This window comes from Neltuma alba, unplaced genomic scaffold (assembly GCF_004799145.2).
Source record: "Neltuma alba isolate B1F8T4 unplaced genomic scaffold, ASM479914v2 tig00006401_pilon, whole genome shotgun sequence".
In the NCBI taxonomy this organism is placed as follows: Eukaryota; Viridiplantae; Streptophyta; class Magnoliopsida; order Fabales; family Fabaceae; genus Neltuma; species Neltuma alba.
Window position 1 is genome coordinate 367,794 of NW_021634452.1, and position 14,403 is coordinate 382,196.

The following is a 14,403-nucleotide window of genomic DNA, read 5'->3' on the forward strand; positions in this document are numbered from 1 at the left end:
CCAAACTCCCAAACCTCTGACACATATCACAAGACTTGCAGAAAGAATAAGCATCCTTAAATAGAGAAGGCCAATAAAAACCACACTCTAAAACCCTCCTAGCAGTCTTATTAGCACTAAAATGCCCCCCACAAGATAAAAAATGTGCAAAGGTAAGGATGGAGTGGATCTCATTGTTTGGGACACAACGTCTAATGATCTGGTCACTACATTGCTTCCACAGGATTGGAGCATCCCAGATATAGTATCTTGCCTCCCTCTTCAGCTTATCAATATGAAATTTAGACATAGAAGGAGGTACAAGGTGAGTGACAAGATAATTAACTATATTAGAGTACCAAGGCTCATGAATAGCCAAGGCAAAAAGTGCAGAATCAGGAAATGAGTCAATAACAAGATCAGAAGAATCAACTCCTTGTGTGCCTTCAGGTAATCGACTAAGGTGGTCAGCTACATGATTCTCCGTTCCAGCTCTATCTCTAATCTCGATATCAAACTCCTGTAGCAGCAAAGCCCATCTCAGCAATCTAGGTTTAGACTGAGGCTTCTTAAATAGGTACCGAACCATTGCATGATCTGTAAAAACAACCACTTGAGAGTTTATTAGATATTGTCTAAACTTATCCAAAGCAAAAATAATAGCAAACAGTTCCTTCTCCGTAGTGGTATAATTCACTTGAGCGGAATCAAGCGTCTTGGAGGCATATGCTATGACTCTAGACTGTTTCTCCTCCTTTTGTCCAAGCATGGCACCTACTACAAAGTTAGAAGCATCACAAGACAACTCAAAATGTAAATTCTAGTTAGGTGCAGTGAGAATAGGAGGTGAAACAAGTATAGATTTCAAAGTGTCAAAAGCATGTCTACACTCATCATCAAATTTAAATTCAGTATCCTTTTTCAATAAGGTAGAAAGAGGCAGAGCAACTTTACTAAAATCCTTAATAAAGCGCCGATAGAAACCTGCATGCCCTAAGAAAGACCTCAAATCCTTTAAACAAGTAGGATAAGGAAGGGATGAAATAACTTCAATTTTGGCCCTATCAACCTCAATCCCTTTTTGAGAGACGAGGTGACCTAAGACTATCCCTTTATCAACCATGAAATGACACTTTTCAAAGTTTAAAACCAATTTCTTATCAATACACCTCTCAAGAGCCTGCTCTAGGCTATTCAAGCACTCATCAAAACTCTCACCATAAACATTGAAGTCATCCATAAAAACTTTCATGTTTTACTCTAGAAGATCACTAAATATCGTCATCATGCACCTTTGAAAGGTGCCTGGAGCGTTACACAACCCAAATGGCATCCTTCAATAAGCAAAGGTACCAAAAGGGCATGTAAAGGTAGTCTTGTCCTGATCTTCAGGAATAATAGGCACCTGAAAATAGCCAGAAAAACCGTCAAGAAAACAATAATGAGACTTTCCTGAAATTCTCTCCAACATTTGATCTATAAAAGATAGTGGAAAGTGGTCCTTTCTCGTAGCATCATTCAACTTTCTATAGTCTATACACACTCTCCAAGCATTTTGAACCCTAGTTGGAATCAGTTCATCATTTTCATTTCTCACTATTGTGATACCGCTCTTCTTTGGTATTACCCATACTGGACTTATCCACTCGCTATCTGATATGGGATAGATGATCCCAGCATTCAACAACTTTGAGACTTCCTTCTTAATCACATCCAGAATGAGAGGATTCAATCTCCTCTATGGTTGCCTAACTGGCTTGGACCCTTCATTCAAAAGGATTCTGTGTGTGCAAACTGATGGATTAATTCCTGGAATATCCCCTAAAGACCATCCTATAGCCCCTTTATGACTCTTCAACACAGAAATCAATCTTTCTTCTTCAGAACTACTCAAAGAACTGGGAATAATAACAGGTAATTTAGAATCAGCAGCAAGAAAGACATATTTCAAATTAGGGGGAGGGGTTTCAATTCTAAATCAGGAGGTTGCACAACTGAAGGAACTAAATCTTTTATGTCAAGTGCATTCAATGCAAGCGGCATGTCCATATGGCTTGGGGAAAGAGATATAAGCTCATCATGATGTGTATGTCCTCCACTTCCCAACTCAGTGCCATTCTTGGATAACCTATAAAAAGAAGGATCGGTATCAACTTTATCAGCAGAAACATCAAGTAAGTCACAAGAAAGAGTGGGATTAGAAGTGATAGTAAGCTTGTTGCTAGCCTCTTCTAATGTTCCAGCACCACTCAAAGGAGAAGCTACCGGTGTAGCTTGTGTAATAGCTCCTTTATCATCAGTACCTGCAGAATCAACAAACTTGCCTTTCTCAAGGCTATCATCAAGTGTAATGTTCAAGGCAGAATCACAGTTAAGACAAGATGATGAATCAAAATCATGAGAGATGGAAAGGAGTTGATCAACTTCTAAACAGTTAACACACACCACGTCACCATAACATGAGCAAAAAGAAGAAGAATGAGGGGTAGATAAACAAGTAAATGCATCATCATGCTCAACAATCTCACCATACCAATCATGTTCATGCATCTCAGATTCATGCAAATCATCAACATCATTAACAGCACAATCAATCAAATTAACACTCAAGTAAGAGCAATCTGCATAACCTTGACTCATAGCATCAGAAATGTTGAAGGTAATCTGTTGGTCCCCAAAACCCATGGTAATGACCCCGTCTTTCACATTAATTATGGTTTGGGCTATCTAAGAAAAGGTCTTCCTAGAATCAAAGTACTATCGGCTTTAATCTCATCAGTCATATCTAACACATAAAAATCAGCTGGGAACACAAGACCCTTCACTTGCACAAGAACGTCCTCAAGAAAGCCCTTAGGATGTCTCACAGTCCTATCAGCTAAACCTAGCACAATACTGGTGTCTTTCAAGGCATGAATACCCAAACTCTCATAGATAGAGGTAGGCATAACATTTATGGCTGCACCTAAGTCTAGTAAGGCATGTGAAATGTTTGTTTTGCCTATGGTACAGGGAATAGTGTAGGAACCCGGGTCTTTACACTTAATAGGTAGCTGTGGCTTGAAGATAGCACTAACACTAGACCCTAGTTGGATTCTCTCACTATGCTTATACTTCCTCTTGTTTGTACATAGATCTTTTAGAAACTTAGCACACTTAGGCATCTTCTTAATCAAATCAAGTAATGGCACATTAACCTCAAGTTTGCTAAACATTTCAAAAAGCTCATCATTATCTTTCTTTTCAACAACTTTCTTACTCATGAGATATGAATGAGGAAAAGGCAAGTCAGAAATGTTTACCTCATCACCTTTGGGAGATGATCCTTTCTCTATTAGCCCTTTGGATTGAATGGAGGTCTCTTGAGTAGTCTTGGGAATGTCTTGAGTGGTTTTAGAAGGAGGAGACTCAACTTCTATCTCTTTATCAACCGATTCTTCACCCTCTTCATCATCTTTGAATTGTACTGTCTTAGCACCAATTTCCTTACCGCTTCTCAATGTAATTACATACAAAGATTTAGGATTTATCACCGTGTTGGAAGGCATTGAACCACTAGCCTTAGCTTGCTGTTCACTCACACTATTTGACAACTTAGTGACATAAGAAGTCAAATTAGAGGTTCTAGTTTCCCATTGCTCCATCCTATTCTCTAGGGCTGCAAATCTAGCTTTAGATTTAGCTTCAGACTTAGATATGTGCTCAGTCATTGCCTCAATGCCCTTGAGTATTCGAGAGAACCGCTCATCATCCTTAGACTGTGATTGCTGTGGGGTAGACATGGCTCTAGAAGATTCTCCTTGTAACCCTCCATAGCAAGATTGCCCTTGAGGAACCATATTCCCTTAAAACCCCTCTTGAACCTGCCTATTGTCACCTTCTCCCCATCGGAAATTTGGATGAGCTTTCCATCCTTCATTATATGTGTTTGAGTATGGGTTCCATTGCTTAGATTGATTGGCCCTTTCTTGATACATGGCGGAAACTTCCTCATATCTATGAGGGCAAGCAGTAGAGATGTGCATAACAGAGTTACAATGCTCACAACTAGGTGCAGTCATCTCCATGGAATTAGGATTCCGAGTGTCAGTAGGGGGAGTGTGAGATGCAAGCTTATTTAACTATGTGGTCAAAGCAGTAATTTGAGAAGTGAATATGTCCAATTGAGGAATGTGGACTGAAGAAGGATTAGCATGCATTGCATTACTATTTTTAGACTCCTTGATGCTATATTGTTGATGGTTCAATGCCATTTTCTTGATAAGTTTCCATGCCTCCTCAGCAGTTAAATCAATGAGAGAACCCCTAGAAGCAGCATCCAACATCCCCTTATCTTGGGTCTTAAGTCCATCATAAAAGTATTGGACTAACTGCTTATCTGGAATCTGATGGTGTGGACATCTAGAAAGCAAGTCCTGAAAACGGTTCCAGTAGTCATAAAGTGACTTATCATAATCTTGCTTCGCAGAGTAGATCTCTTTTCTCAATGGGAAGTCTGGGAAGCAGGGAAATACTTCTCCAAGAATGCTTTTCTGAGGTTGTTCTAGTTATGGTGGGCATTTGCCATATGCTTAGGCAAGCTCATGTACCATTCTCGCGCTTTGCCCTCCAGAGACATGTGGAATACCTTCCAAAGAACCTTATCCAGATTAGCTCCAACCGGCTTCATGCTAGCACATACCATAGAGAGAGATTTCACATGATTGTACGGGTCCTCACCTGTCAAACCATAGAATTTAGGCAAAGAATTAAGCAGCGGACCTTTAATCTCAAAATGAACATCAACATTAGGGCACGCAACATTAAAAGGATCATAATCCCTAATGGTTCTTCTTCTAGGGTTACCTCCATTATTCTCTCCTACTCTATCATGTTTTTCATTATGTCCATTGCCCCCTCTGTCATTACCACCATTGTTGTTACCATTAGGATTATTAACTGTTTCCATTATATCACCTAAGTCAACCACCAAATCTAGATCAGTTAAATTGTCTAGTTCAACCTCACTAGTCCTTTCTACCCTTTGGTCTTGTCTAACTTCCCTTAAAGAACTTTGAAGCTCAAGATTGGAAGGAACTAGGGTTTTAGACCTACCCTTTCTTGGCATAAACAATAAATCAACCAGAAGCAATTAAGCAAAAGAAAACAGATGAATGTAATGCAATACAATAAATGAAAAATCAAGATATTTAGTTGTATTTTTGAAAAAAAAAATTTCTATGCAAAGGAAAAAAAATGCTATGAAAAATCAAAAGAAACAAATGCAAACTACTAAAGAAAATGCAAAAACTAACAAAAATGAAAACTAAAAAGGCTCAACAAATGAACCCCAATCAAGGCTACTTGACACTTAATTACTAGGGAACCAATTTCTTGGCTCCCCGGCAACGGCGCCACTTTAAGTTAACTTGCCCTTAAAAAATAATAATTCAAAATAAAATATATTAAATCAATTAATAATCAATTAAGGCCATTATGCAAATTCGGATAGGGAGGAGTTTCAAAGAATGAATACGGAAAAGGAAAAGGTCAAGAAATATCGTAATATATAAAAGAATCTCATGTACCTTGTGATAGAAATCTAATTTGCACAATTAATTAGTCAGAGTAAACACTGCGCGTCCATGTCATTTCATGGGCGCAGGGTGTCTCCATTTCCTTTATGAACCATTTCCCTCCATTTCCCTTAAACGGTATCGTTTCTTTTTAGTTATGTCCCCACCCAATAAAAAAATTGCATAGTCACTTTTGCCCTTTTACCCACGCCCCCCTCCTTCTTTCTTCAGACGATTTCCGTGCTTACTCTTCGGTCTCGTGTGTGGGTGTTTTTTACCAATTGCTTATGGATCTTGTGGTGGGTGATGGTTTCTCTTAAAATCCTGTAAATTCAGGGATGATGAAGAGACGCAAACAAAGAAGAGGTACTCTTTTCAAAATTACTTCACACAAAGCTTGAGTTTTTCCTTACGTTTTTGTCTATATTTGGTCGAATTATATTTTTCCCTCACTAGGTATTCTCAAATATTCTCTTAAGCCGACACATTAATTGGGTTAATTGAAAGCCATACTTGATTTCTCCTTGCTGCCGCATATAATTTTACCGCTATCAAGTTTATGTGGGCGAGCAATGTTAATGGCTTGTTCAAAACTTGTCAAGGGATGTGTCCTTCCTATGAAGATTCAATGAGACCGGGCAGTTAATTGAAGTATTATGTCAGCTTAATTCTACATTTGATTATGTGCTAAATCTTTAGTTTCCTTGTAAATTAGTGGGACAGATATTAATTTGGTCTTCAAGGTAATAAATTATAAAAGTGTCAAGTAGCTAAGGGATCATGGAACTCATTACTAGAATTAATTTAGCCCCAGAAAATCATTTCATTATCTATCAGATTCTAATTGTAAGTTTGTGGGCAACTCATTAGGGATGGGTGGAGCTGTGATGGCCAACTATAGTGACAAGAGTGTTTACTTTGATTCTATCATATTCAATCTTTCTATCTTAAGATGCTTTATATGATTCAATATTGTTACGAAAAGCAAGGGAGACATTTTCCCCCTACTAATTGATGACTTGTTTAATTGTTAAATCTGATTTAGAATTATTTTCTTTTGAAATTAAGAAAATGAATCATGCCTGTGCCCTGTGACGTGTTGGCATTTTTTATATCCAAATTATGTTGGCATTTTGAGTTTGCAATATATTGAGAGAACTTATAAGGACTTATTGACATCCTGTGTTCTCTTCTTTGTGACAGCGTGAACATCACAGTTGGAAATATATAAGGATCATCTTTAACACTTTTGCTTGAATATATTATGGTAGATAATGAAAATAACCATTCAATGTTAAACTTTATAATTGCAGTTGAAAAAGAAAATAGTAGCTGAAATCAATCACTATGTTGTCACCAATATGGGCTACATGATCAAAAAGAGAGCAGCTGAAATACAATAAATGCCATACAGTCATCTTAAGAGCTACTGTAACAAGGAAGAGAAAAGCCCAAGGAGCTGAATTGAAGCCATTGTCTGGAACGATAAGAGCTTAATTGGATGACTTCATTTAGGATGATCTAAGTTCCTTTGTAAACCTATATCTGTAACATATTGTAAGATAGTTTATATGCAGACAATGTAATATAATTCTATTGTAATAGAAGTTTCTTTATTTGAATAAAATTGTCTCAATCTTTTCAATATATTTTCATGTTGTGATATGATTTACCTTTTGTAAATACTTAACTAAATTCTAAGGCTTCAAGTGACTTCACTTCATGGTCCAATGGAGCCTACAAGCATAAAAAAATGAAATGAAATAGAATAAACTACTCAAGAACTTGAAATAGAATAGTCTCACCATCATCAATGATGTGAATGGCATTTGACTTAGTTCATGTATATTTGAGATCAAGGGACCGTGTTGCATTGGTGTTGATGTATTTGATACAGGGAGACCATATTGTATTGGAACTAGTGAAGTTGACACATGAGGACCATATTGTAGTGGCACTGGTGTAGTTGAGACAGGGGGACCATATTGCATTGGCATTGGAGTATTTGACATAGCAGGACCATATTGCATTGAAACTGGTGTAGTTGATATAGGAGGGCCATATTGCATAGTCACAAGTGTATTTGACACAGGCAGACTATGCTGTACCTGAGTTGACTTTTGGGTTTCCTGTAATGATATAAATAAAATCTCAATAAAAACCATGATGACATTTAAAAAAAATCAATATAAATAATTTTTACCTTCAAACTTTGCGAAGGCTTGTGAGCAGCCTTTTTTGAATTTTTAAATTTTCTTCTTTTCTGATTAGGGTTGTCAACCCAACTTTTATCAATCTTCTTGCGTTCTCTTTTTTTGAATCCAATGCCTTCACCATAATTTTTTCCATCATCATCATTATTAACGCCAGCTTCATTATCAACACCATCTAATGAATTTTTAGTAAGAAGTTTAGACACTTTTTTACCAAGTTCTAGCACCATTTGATGAACCATAGAGAATGCCTCTGGACATTCAGATGCTTCACTGGCTAATTTTATGATCATTGGACACAATTGCCTATATCGATTTGAACATTCTAGTTTAGGATCAACCTCAATTTCCTTTCCCTTGCTATCATGTACCACACCCACCTTGCTTCTCTTGTCCACCTATTTAAAATATATTTATGTGGAAGTAACTTTACATCTCGATCGTACAATATCCTCAATGCATGACAACATAATATTCCCCATTGTTCAAACTTCTTATAGCTACAAGTAATGTTAGACTCCTTGTCTTCTCTTGCTGGCTCATATGTCAATCTCCACTCTCCTTTTTTATCAACTCTTGTGATTACATATTCAAATACAATGGCATCATCATCTTCATTTATCTTTCTTTCCTTGCTCTCTTTTATACATGTAGCATCACGCAAGTCATACTCTTGCTGGAACAAGTCAAAAATTGGTGGAGTGTAAATTTCAGAAAGCTGTTGAAGCATAGATGAACTCTTTAAAATCAACCTCGGCAACTTCTGCTGTGAGTTAAAATTACTCTTTAATTCATTATATTGTTTATCTACAACAACCTGTTCAAAGATTTCAAAGAATTGATTGATATTCAATTCAGGATTTGTACAACTTTTTATGAAAGAATTAATACTTTCACTAAGCTGTGTGCTTCTCATACCAAGAGTATTTGAATCCTTCATGTAACATGCTGCCCATTTTTCTTTCAACTCATAAATGGACATCAACCAAGGATTATCTACTGCATTGTACTTCAACAATAATTCTTTCCAAGATTCCTCAAACACTATTTTTTCTTCACAATGATACATGCACCAATTAAACTTACCCAAAAAATGAGAGTCATCCTTCATCAAGTTTCCAAGATGTTTCACCGCATTTCTATTAATATGAAAAGTGCACAAGCCATGCTTCACGGTTGGCATTACTTCTTCCAAGGCTCGTGCCATTGCAGCATCTTGGTCAGTAAATACAGTAAATGGCAATTTGTCCTTATGTGCTTGTAGAAACGTTTCAAAAAGCCATTTAAAAGATTCAATGGTCTCATCATACAATAACGCAGCACCAAATATCACTACTTCTCTATAATGATTGAAACCTGAGAAAATGGCAAGCGGTCTATTTTCACGATTGGTGGAGTATGTTGTATCAAATGAAATGACATCCCCAAAAAATCATAATCTAACAACATACGTGGATCAGCCCAAAATACATTAGTTATTCGATCTTCTGAGTCCACTTGATAGGCATGAAAATATGAAGGATTTTCTATTAGTTAATGTTGGAAATAACGAAGTAGACACCCGGCTTCACCATAGCACATTTTTCGTTGTCTCCTTGCTCTTAGATAACTCTTTATATCCTCTTCAGTATATCCTAAATTAGCCCTCCCTCCTGCATATTTACTCATTAAATTAAAAGAGGCTTTTTGTTTAATCTCGACGTCTTCAGCAGCTTCTAAAGCATAACCTTGTGCTTCTGGTAATTTCCTCTGTGATGCAAACATGTGAACAGTTTCTTGAGGCTCTAAAGGATGATTATGATCCAAATAAAGTTCACTAAATCTAAATCTTCCATTCACTTTTTTAACTATCATTCTGACTTCACACCCAGTTCTTGTTTCTTGTCGAGGCTTCCTAATTTTGAAATCTCTTTTATCTGGTTTTCTCACTCCCTCCTTGTGACAAACATATTTATAATATATGATAGAACCATCTTTCTTGCTTTTATTGGAGTTTTCCTTTCTAACACCAAATCCCATTCTTTTGCCATAGCCAACCCAATACTGCCATGCCTCTTCTAAATTATCAAATTCAAGATCAAGTGTGGGAGTCATATTTGTATTCATTATTTAGGACAAAGTGAGAATCTGGAAAAAAAAAAAAAGGCACTCGAATATATGAGTACGCAGACGAATGCCGCCAAACCAATGCCAAATCCAACGATACCCTTTGTGCAATAAGGCTTATATATTTTTTTAAACTTGTTGCATCAAGTAGATATTGAATTAGTAACGAATTAAAAAGAACTTACAGAAAAAAAGAAGAAGACGACACTTGCAGATGAATACGAACCTTATAGCACAACGGAGAATTAAAAACCTTATTTTCGATTATTAGATTCCTATTGCAACGATGTTTGAGTATTAAAATCCTATTGCGGTGCCTATTTCATGAATTCCCGCGCTTTTGGGAGAAAAACAGAGGAGGGCGCTATTTGTTCTTTAATTTCGGGTGAGGACATTAGTGAAAAACTGAACGACACCGTTTAAGGGAAATGGAGGGAAATGGTTCGTAAAAGAAATGGAGACACCTTGCCCGTCATTTCATAACTTCTTTTCATAAGTTGTCCAATGAACACGAAAATTTCCAAGATCATGACCTCCTCCCAGGTTTACTTTTCTTCATATAAATTAAACAACTAGCAAGTTATCCAGAGGATAATAAGTAATTTTTTTAATTTAATTAGATGAAAATTTAATTATCATTTTTTTAATAAAATAATAATTTCATGAAATCGTTACATATTTAAAGTTTTGAACAATTTGAGCATCAATTGATCCGCTTTATATTAACTGTCATTTCAGAAACTTAATTATGATTTTTCAAAACTAATAATTATCTCTTTACTACACTGCACAAGAATAAACGCGTTAAACAGTGAGTTTCTGAATTTATTTGCGTGTCAATGTATATTCAATTTGGTTAGACGTGTAAGCACCAAAGAATTGACCATTAAGCGTAGTATACGAATATTTAGTATTTCACTTATTGTATTTAAGATTTTATATGACAAGACCCTTCGAAGGATAGTGACAGTTCAGATTATCGCTTTAACTTTTTGTGGCCTTTAAGAATCGTGACGCATCACGTACTAATCAAGCAAAAGCAAAGCTGGAAACGAACAAACCGACACACAGTAACAACAATCATTAATTCATTACAGTGAAAACTCATAGAACATTGAATCAGAACCCAAATTACGAGAAGAAAATTCAACAACGTAAAAAGATCCTCTCCCTTGGTCAGCCAAAGCATTTAAGTCATGCTTCATGTTTTTTAATTCTTATTTATTTTATGTTATTTTTTGCTCATGTTTTTCGTGTCTAACGCTGACCCTGAGCTGCTACACACACACGCACACCACACACTTATTGGATTGCCAATTCGCATATAAACCAAGAAACATTTCTTAGAAAGGGAGAAAAAACAGAGAGAGAGAGAGAGAGAGAGAGAGAGAGGGTTTTTAATTTGAGTGTTTTGAAACGGAGAACTTCCCAGTAATCAACTTGGAGAAACTTAACATCGAAACTTAAAAAAACAGTAAATTACCAGCGGTCACTTTCAAGAGGTTAAAAAAACCACTACAAAAATAAATATTTTTAATGGTTATAACACAAACAGCAAGAAATCTGCAGTGTTTTGATCAGAAATAATGTTGACCCCACATATTTCTAACGGTTTTGACTTAACTGTTAGAAAATTCTTATTGTTACCCGTAAATTTGGTTTAGTTTTTTAAAAATAAAAAAAATTGCAATTTGTAGCAGTTACAAAACTGCTAGAAACTAATAGAACCGCTAGAAAAAATATAAAACCGTTGCTAATAGTAGACAACCGCTAGAAAATTCTCACTGATCTCTATAAATATCATCTCACCTCCTCATTCATTTACTCCATTTCTTTTCCTTCCTCTCCTCTTCTTTATAATTCTCTCTTTTCTTCTTGCTCTCTCACATGATAGTTTTTCTCTCTTATTTATATGGTAAGATGATATTTATTTTATAAATCCTAATTTATTTTATTTATTTTTATTTATAACTTACTAACATATTTATTTATTTTTTTCTTTCAGATTTTTCTTCTTTATATTTGTCATGCCCTCCTCAACTAATTCAACCACTTTTCAACATAAAAGGTTCAACACTACAATCTATCCTATCTCCAATTCAACTATCTTATTAAATTCAATTCAATTGACACAATTATAATTTAATTACTTTTTATCTATCACAAAATTTAAATATATAACATGTAATACATTGGTAAATACACATATTAACATAATTCTCTAATATAATGTATTTAATGGTTTTTTAATTAATAATATTATATTTTATAATAATGAAACTTTATTTTTTTTCACTTGGAATGAATTTTGTAGCGGTTCAAAAACCGCTAGAAAAATTTAAAAAAAGCAGGAAAAATTTCAGAAAATTTAAATTTGGTCCACTTGCCACCAAATTTCTAGCGGTTAATAATTGCTAGAAAGGTTTGGCGACAATTTAAAAATTTTGTTTTCTGGCAAAATAAAATTTCATGCAGAACTTTCTAGCGATTCTGTGAAAATTTTCTAGCGGTTCAAAACCACTAGAAAATTCTTCACATTCTTGTCATAAACCGCCAGAAATTTTCTAATATTTTGATCATATTGTGTAGCGATTCCTTTAACCACTAGAAAACTATTTCTTACACTTGATTTTCTAGCGGTTTTTCTAACCGCTACAAATGTTGTTTGTAGTGGTTAAAACCGCTAGAAAAGTCGTAATTTAACCGCCAGAAAATACACATTTTTTTTTGTAGTGCGAGGAGAGACAGGGCACAATGGAGAAAATTAATGACGCTTGTGAGAATTGGGGATTTTTGAGGTACACATACACCTTGGGATATTTATTATTATTATTTTTGGTTAATTTTGGAGGCAATTATTAAATAAATCTGATTGTTTTTCTTGTAGTTGGTGAACCATGGAATAGCCCGTGAACTTTTGGACACAGTGGAGAGGTTAAATAAAGAGCATTATAGGAAATGCATGGAAAAAAGGTTTAAAGAGTTTGTAGAAAGCAAAGCCCCAGATGTTGAAGCTGAAGTCAAGGACATGGATTGGGAGAGTAACTTCTTGCGTCACTTACCTGACTCAAACTTGTTTGAAATCTCAGATCTTACCGAAGGATATAGGTGAGGAATCAAACTAAAGGAAACAAGCATGTGTTATATATATATATATATATATATTTATATTACTATATACACATGTGTATATATATATTTTGAACTATATAAATTCAAATTAAATGCAGGAAGGTGATGAAGGAATTTGTAGAACAAATACAGAAGCTTGCAGAGGAACTGCTGGATTTGCTTTGTGAGAATCTTGGACTAGAGAAGGGTTACCTCAAGAAGGCTTTCCATGGATCTAGAGGACCAAATTTTGGTACAAAGGTTGCCAACTACCCTCCCTGCCCTACCCTAATCTTGTGAAAGGTCTTCATGCCCACACCGATGGCAGCGGCATCATCCTTCTATTCCAAGATGACAAGGTCAGTGGCCTCCAACTTCTCAAAGATGGAGAGTGGATTAGTGTGCCTCCCATGCGCCATTCCATAGTCATCAACCTTGACGACCAAATTGAGGTAATAAATCATATACTTCATCTGGCTTTTAATATAAGAGTTGGATAACTAATTTTCTAAAAAATGAATAGATTAGTTATGTGTAACAAATGTGTGTTGGTTTTGCTATAATTATATTGTTTCTATTTATGTGCATTTTAACTACCCGTTGATAAAAAACCCATTAATTATGTGCAATCACTAGAGACTTATTATCATGTTTCTCCACTGGCATAGACTATAAAGTAATTAGTTGTATCAAATTTGGGCAATGCAGTATCTAACTTTGATCGTTGGTGGTACTTTTGTTTTCTTGAACAGGTAATCACAAATGGGAAGTACAAGAGTGTGGAGCATCGTGTGATTGCACAAGCTAACGGTACTAGGATGTCTGTAGCTTCATTCTACAACCCAGGAAGTGATGCTGTTATATTTCCAGCACCAAAATTGATGGAAGGAAAGGAAGAAGAGACCAACGGCCAGATTATTTATCCAAAATTTGTGTTTGAACATTACATGAAGCTTTATGCTGCTCTCAAGTTACAAGCAAAAGAGCCAAGATTTGATGCCATGAAACCTACGAGTTCCAGTACCACTGGAACAGCTTATGGAGGGAAATCACTATTTGTTGATTACTTACGTACTTGTGCCAGTGATAAACTCAATCAATAAAATTTGCAATATCTTTTTTTCCGTCAAATTTAGAGCTTATCTAAATTTGCAATGAGATTGGAGCTTGGTCTCTTTTTCAATGGTCATTTGAGTGGGTTAAGAGCCGAGCAAAATTCGTTGCCTCCTTCCATCATGACTTGGGCCTCGACAGTTTCTCGGGCCATTCCTTTCCCAACCCATAGCCAATAATAAAATTTGAGAGAGATATTGACTGATTTTGCCAACGCTTTTATGAAGAATATACCTATACGTAACCCAAAAAAAAAAAAAAGAGACCTAATATCAGCAGATGATTTAGTCGCTCACAACTTGACAAAGCATGTTCAAATTCTTACT

At 35.7% G+C, this 14,403-nt stretch overlaps 1 pseudogene; it reads left to right on the forward strand.

Annotated features, from left to right (window-relative positions):
* The first annotated feature begins 9,261 nt into the window (after window positions 1-9,261).
* Window positions 9,262-14,067, forward strand: LOC114750274 (1-aminocyclopropane-1-carboxylate oxidase-like; annotated as a pseudogene).
* Window positions 14,068-14,403: the final 336 nt, after the last annotated feature.